Consider the following 7,573-nt stretch of genomic DNA (forward strand, 5'->3'; position numbering starts at 1 on the left):
TTAAAAATTACATAAATCATGACTTTGCGTTGATTTTCTATGTAATTTAAATAGAATGTACTTAAATTAAAAAGAACAATGTAAAATCAATTATACTATATTGAGATTTAAATAAAAATGGTGAAATCATCTTCTGAACGGATTTAGTTATCTAGAAGGTCTTTGGAAGAACTTATAAACTTTTCACAACAACTTATAAGCTCGTGCCTTTATTCTAAATTTTTTTTATCTGATGCATTTTCCATTTCTTTTTAAAAAACTTCTTTGTGATATTAAAATAGGTGATAATTAAAGAATACGTCCCTAAAGTTTCTTAACTTTTTCAAAAATATACTAACACTTTATTCGATCTCAATTACGTCCCTCTTTTGACAAAAAAGTTTCTCTGATATGTCATCCAAACTAAAAATTTCCTATACTATCCTTATATTAATATTTTGTATTAATATTTCCATATGGCTCACAGAATGGTATCAGAGCCTAGGTAATTTTATTCAAACTTTATATTATTCAATAAATCATATTTTTCTTTGTTGAGGAAGAAATTTTCAACAAACCATTGATTCATACGAAAGTTTGAACTAGAAGGATTTCATTTATATGAAATCCCATAAACAAGTGAATCTATTTAAAGTAGATTCTTTACAACCGAACTTAAAAAGACTTGGGTCTTTTATACGCTCTGAAGAAATTAAGAAATATGATTTTTAATTCTCAATTTATAGAGATTATACCAGATTTCTCTAAACTCTCCACAGATCTTAGAGAAATTCAAAAAACGGTATAATATTACTTCAATCAGTTGTATGAAATACCTCGGCAGATTGAAGAAATTCTTGAGAAACAAGAATAAATTCTTGAAACTCTAAAGGATCTTTAATCAAAAATCATAAATCTAGAACACATCTCTGGTTCTAAAAAAGATAATGTGTTACACCAGAAAGGTAAAACCAAAATGTACAAAAACCTTTAACTGATGAAAAAACGATGATTAATCTTATAAAAGCAGTATCAGAGAAAAAACACTTTCTGATGACTACTTTAGAAAGATTAAATCTCGAGGATCTACAAGATCTTGCAGATTCATTTGCGAATCTTAAAGTAGTAGATCTGAAAATGAATTCTCCTGATGGTGAACAACCCATAGGAAATCCTCCAAGATATGTGGTTAAAACAGAAGAAACACATAGTGAGTTCCACGTTGGAGAAAATTTATATCCAGCAGAAACCAGGTCAAGAAGGAGTAAGATACCACTACATCAAACTCCTTATGGAAAAACTGTTTTAGATCCGATACATCCTTATGGGGTTATGTTAAACTTTGATGTCTTGGACTTCAAAAACAGAGAAGATCTCATAGATGATTGGACGTCAGCTATGAGAATAGCAGCAGGAACTTTAGATCTCAATAAAGAAGGATTTATCAAGCTTTTGGAAATTAGTCTAATAGGATCTGTTAAGATATCTTGGAAAATGACTATGCTAGAGACTAAAGAATCAGTCATAGCAGGGGAATATCTAAGCAAAATTGGAGGAAGAATGACCACCCTATTTAAGACACAATTTATAGGAGTGAATCATTTCAATAATCAAGATACAGAGAAGAAAAAAAGATATACTTAATCTCTGTATAGTCTCGAGTTTCTCGATATTTGTTTAGTGGATGAATACATTATGTTATTCACTAAATTCAGATGGAATTCGAGAGTCGAAGAAAATATAGCTATTCAGCTATTTTTTGCAAAGATGCCAAGTCTCTAGAGAAAAATGTTGATAAAAAAATACGTTTCAGGTAATCCAGATACATTGGCAAGACGAGCCTTGTGAGACCTCGGTTCTAAACATCTAATCAAAGAGTAAACAATCTAGCAAGCATTAAAAACCGAGAACATTTTTTTTTAAAGGGGCGGCCGTGCCTCAGCTTGGCGCGGGCGCGCACGGCGCTCTGGCCGACGCGCGGGCGCACCCTAGCGAGGCGCGGGCGCGTATGCCACCCTGGCCAACGTGCGGCCGCGCCCTTGCGAGGCGCGGGCGCACATGGCGCCCTGCCCGGGATAAAACGGGTTGCGCGGCGCGCTGCTCCTGCTGCTAAAAACCAATCCAACGCACGACCAAAGCTCGAGGGAGTGAATCAATCATTGCTCTAACAACAAAATCATGCATTCGTACAAAATTCCAGCAACAAGGTATTCAAACAAATAAAAGTGTAGAACATGCATCAATTCTAAGTTCCACAATCCAAAATATCATTCGATACAAGTTCAAATACAAATTCGACTTCTACAACCACAAGGCCTCACTCTATCAACTCATCCACCTAGCCATGCGATCTCTGACTCGGTCTTGCCCCACCTGTTGCCAAGCACACATACAAAGACAAGACAACAGCTGGATAATCCGATGAGAATAATATTCCCAGTAAAAGAGACAAAACATACATATCAAATAATATATCGAACGCGATATATGAAACAATCAAACAAGAGTTTCAATAGCATGTCAATAACTCCAAATCAATTGCATAAAGTGCAATGCATGTCTTTAAAACAAAGATTATCAAATCTGGATAATCACAAGGTAAAAATTCTCTTTTCTCAATTGGGATCCCAAGGAAAAAATATCACCAATACACCGACTCTCCCGATCGAGGTGGACGGTATATATTTTACTCCTCTAGACTCTGGGCACCTATAGAGAGTGTTTCTCGACAATTGGTAAAAATCTGCTAACCAATGTCACTCAGCTATAGTCCACAGAACGTCTAATTCTTCTGGGCCTCTCTTGCCCATAAAACCAAGGTAATTGGTTCAATATGAATGCGATGCAATATCAAAATAAATCAATCAAGTTCACACCAACAAATAACATGCAGTATGTGATTTCTTTTGGGCACTCGAATTAATTCAAATTCGAGTTAATCATCCCATTCATTCAAATGTCGTCTTCTTACCTTTTTCAAGTTCGTCGGGAATTCAAATCTGAAAAAGACAATCGAACTCAATCAATATAGAATCAAAACAAGTCGAGTCATCTCAAGAAGTTCAAAACTATACCGTTCTTCAACTCTTGAATTGGTTCAAAGCTCCCAAGTCCGTTCCAAACCCGAACCTTCAACCCAAATCTGAAAATGTTGAACATAAGGATTCGATATCAATCTACTAATTCAAACAAACCCGGAAATCAAACCGAAACAATACAATCTCCCATTCAAACTCGATTTCAACGGCATAACAGCTATAAACGGTCAAATAAAAAATCAACAACAACATCCAACAATTCTAAACAACTCATATCATCTTCCAATTCCTCCAAAACACAAAAAAAATCTCAACAATATTCAAAACCCCATTTTCGAATGTATGCTCCAAAAATCATATAAAATCCAAACTTCGCTCTTTTTCCGAACCGACTTCAAATACACGATCTACGCTAGCTCGAGAACAACATACTCCAATATTATCAAATTTTAACAACCCAACAAAATTCAAAGTTCGTGGATCGTAGCAAAACTTACGTCAGAATGAAGCCCTCGTTGCGGTGATCGTGAAACTCAACTCGGAATCAAAATCTGACGGTCGGATCGTGCGAATCGGACGGAAGAAAAGCTTAAAGAAATCGGTCATGGCTTCTCGGTCTCTCTCTCTGTCGATGCGTGGTGAGGGGAGAAAGGAGAGTGATGGTGAGATATTATATAAATCAATATAATATATTAATCCCCATTGACTAGTCAACCGGCTTATTTGCAATCCGGTCCCTGAAACTCCAAATTCAATCAATTCAATCCCGGCTCAAATAATCTCCATTAATTCCAAAATAAATAATGATCAACTCTGCTAATCATGAAATAATTAATTTCTGGGCCTTACAATTCTCCCCCTTTAAGAATCGATTTCGTCCTCGAAATCAAAGCAATTCCATCTCAGTAAACAAGATAAAGTTCGAAGACTGCTAAATAATTCTTCTCTCAAAACAACTCTGAAATCGCGGTTCTAATCAACTCCGCTTCTTGCACCGTTTCTTCAAATCCGAATCGGCTCAACTGCATAAACTCATCGGATTCGGTTGTCTCAAACAAAACTGGAGACTCATCAATTTCCGTCTCGACATCAAAGAAAATATGTGAATTTGGCAACAAAAGACGTGAAGCACGTCGAGAATACCCAAAGAATACGGAAGAACAAAGTAATGGAAAACAAGGAGAACTGAAGGAATAAAATTCGGTAGGTGAGATTGCCTATCTCCTCTAGAATTTCCAAGGAGCCCGTGAGTTCATCGAGACAGTTTTCTCTCTTATCATAACCGCCACAGCCTCTAAAAGGAGGAATCTTATGAATTATGCTGCCTCCCTGAACATAAGTACAGAGATCTGCGTTGGAATCCTACTACTTCGTTCACCTTCCTTCCAAGTCGTCTTCATCCTAGACAGGAATTCTCCATCCGTCTATCGAACCTCGAATCAAATCTGATCCCAAGTCAGGGAACTCCGAACATCATCCCAATTCAATTTGGATTCTTATTTCTTCTCGTACAACTCATTTATAAAAATTGATATTAATATACTCGCCTGGTAAGTGTTGTACCGAAACTTCGCAAAAGATGAGAATCCAACCAGCTAGTGCCAAAATCAAGCACTACAGCTCAGCACATCCTCTTAAAGTCTATATCGCTTATTTTAGGCTGTCCGTCGTTCTGAGGATAATAAACTAAACCCAATTATAATCCAAGAACAAAAGTCTCTCAAAGACTGAATTCAAGGTGAGAGTTAACTCAAAATCCTATTTTGAAAGGACAGACCTTGACAAGTCAACTATCTGAGCTGTAGTGCCTGTCCGTCGTTCTGAGGATAATAAACTAAACCCAATTATAATCCAAGAACAAAAGTCTCTCAAAGACTGAATTCAAGGTGAGAGTTAACTCAAAATCCTATTTTGAAAGGACAGACCTTGACAAGTCAACTATCTGAAAGTCCTCCTGACAACAATCCCAATCATATTATCGTATCTGAAATCCATTATGTACGGAAACAAAAGCAGACTATAACAATATCTCGATTATAATCAGATAGCATCTCCAATTCAGACAGTTCCATACCTCCGTGACCACATGCTAAACACTCCCAATTCTATTCTGCACGGATAAACTGCGACGAGCAAAACAATCTGAAATTCTTTCTGACCAACTTATCGACATCGGGTCGAGTCTGGAATTCATTCCGTATGGAGTACAGTAGCATACTTCTGCAATCGATCTATTAAAGCTTAGGTGGCTTCAAATTTCCAGACTGATCGATAGCTTCAGAAAGGTATTCGTCGAAAAGTAATCTTCTTTTCATTCTGACAATTAACTGTACCACAGACAGTCGGTTCCTTCTCTCTATCAGCTATCAAAAGTGGACAGACTAGCAATTACGAAATCATACTTCGAACCTCATTCTTCATTTGTTCCTATAAAGGTCGATTCCTCAATCCTCTGAATATCTTTCGGTCTTCTGAAAGAATAATGAATAACTGCAAAGTGCCAATCTCAAGATACTCTGTCTCAATCAAAATCTCTGGCACAAAAAAACAATTACTCACAACTGAGGTATCGTCACTGTCCTGAAACTCAGACTATGCCCAGTTCTGACTCTTCTTCATTAAATTCTCCAATTCGAATATGTATTCTGCGCTATCCCCATCTTCTAAATCAATTCTGGCTCAGTTCGGATAAAATAATTCTGATTGACTTCATATATGTTCCAGACTCTAAATCAGAAGTGCAACACTCATCGGTCGACGAAGTCAAGGATAGTAGATAAAATAAGAACAGATCCATCGGCTCAAAGAGAATAATGGTAGTAGATAAAATAATAATAGATCATTCTGTTCAAACCTCAGTTGCTGCATTGTATTACTTCAGTTCATACTGGAATTCACCATTAGATTCTTCATCATATCCAATCTTTTCCTCAATCTCAAAATCAGTTCGGTTGTGAAACTCATACTTTGACTTCTCAGTTCAGAAAAGACTTCGAAAATATCACTGGAGATAGTGATGCCCGATCTTACAAGCAATAATATTACTGCCAATTCAATATCATGAATCGGATGTTGAGTCTCGTACTGCTTCAGCTGCTACTATGACCGAGCTATCACAGACTCTTTCTGAATAAGAATACCTCCAGAATCTGGATAAAAAGATGCAATGCACTGAAGATTATCAGTACAGAGGAAAATAATAAATACTGGATCTCGGGTCGATCTCTTATTCATGTCAAACAAACTGATCTCATAAGATTCGGTTCAGGTACAAGTGCATTCTCTGGAGTGAGAAATTGGCTCAACGACGATAAAAATCTCTCGAAAATCTGCTATAGAACTCAAAATCTTCAATTCTCAGGTACAGATGTCGGTTTGGCTTCAATCAAAACAGCTTCGGTCTTGCAATGATCACATAAATTCCAGCTCTAGAATTAATATGATCGAGGAAAGGACATCTCGATACAATCAAAATTCAGACTTCAATAGTATAGCATGCAACGTCTCGGCACTCAATTCTGCAAGACCATTATCCCATACTCTATATGATCAGTACTATTTTTCGAACAGAACCGAAAAGATCGATAAGAATTTCTAATTTCATCTAAATATATCTGATAGATTCAGTTCAAAAGATCTACAATAATGTAGACGAGTTTCACTTCAAATGGTACGACTATACTCCAAAGCAGTCATACCTTGATCCAAGTCCAGTTTTCAATACTTCTTTCTATCAAACTCTCAGCTGATGATGTCTGATCTCAAGTCATTGCTGAATCTAACCTCATGACTCAGAGGTAATCCAGAAATCTCATATGGATGATAACATCAACTCTCTAACCACTGGTTTATCAACCAATTCATGCTAGATTCTAGGACATCAGCTGTGAACAAGAGAATTCCTCCGCGAAATTCTAAAATCAGAAGGTCATTCGGCAGATCAACTAACAAAGAATCCTGGAATCGAGAATCCTTACCGGAGGATTTCCATTCGTCTATTGACTCGGATCTGAATCTTTCAACTTCCTAAAACAATCCCCAATAGTCCTGTACTGGATAAAGCAGCTAACAAAAAATCAAATCAAAATCTGATAACTGAAGTACGATACTGCTCAGTTAAAATCAAATCAAAATCTCAATCAAATCTGAATCTGAAGTACAATACTATTCGGTTCCAACTTATCCCATCAATTCAAAGAATTGCGACTACTGTTAATCAAAATTCAACAACCGAGATGCATCAGTAAATATCGATAAGAAGAAAGATAAGGTGCGTAACCGATCATATTAGAATAAGAATAGAAACCCTACTCTACTGTTTCCTGCGGTCATCATCGGTGAAATCTAAGTCTGATCCTCGATAAGAGTACAATTAGAATCTGTTGCCTCGAAGATTGATTCATCATATGATTAAATTCTCATAGATTCTGCTATTGCGGACGAAAGGAACAACTGAAACGGCTAGTACCTTTGTCGGAGTTAAAGACACAAAGAAAATCCCTTCGGAGATCTTTCGATAATATCATGATGACGAACTCTGGCATAGTGTCCGGGCT

The sequence above is a fragment of the Henckelia pumila genome, chromosome 3 (assembly GCF_033568475.1).
Source record: "Henckelia pumila isolate YLH828 chromosome 3, ASM3356847v2, whole genome shotgun sequence".
Classification (NCBI taxonomy): Eukaryota; Viridiplantae; Streptophyta; class Magnoliopsida; order Lamiales; family Gesneriaceae; genus Henckelia; species Henckelia pumila.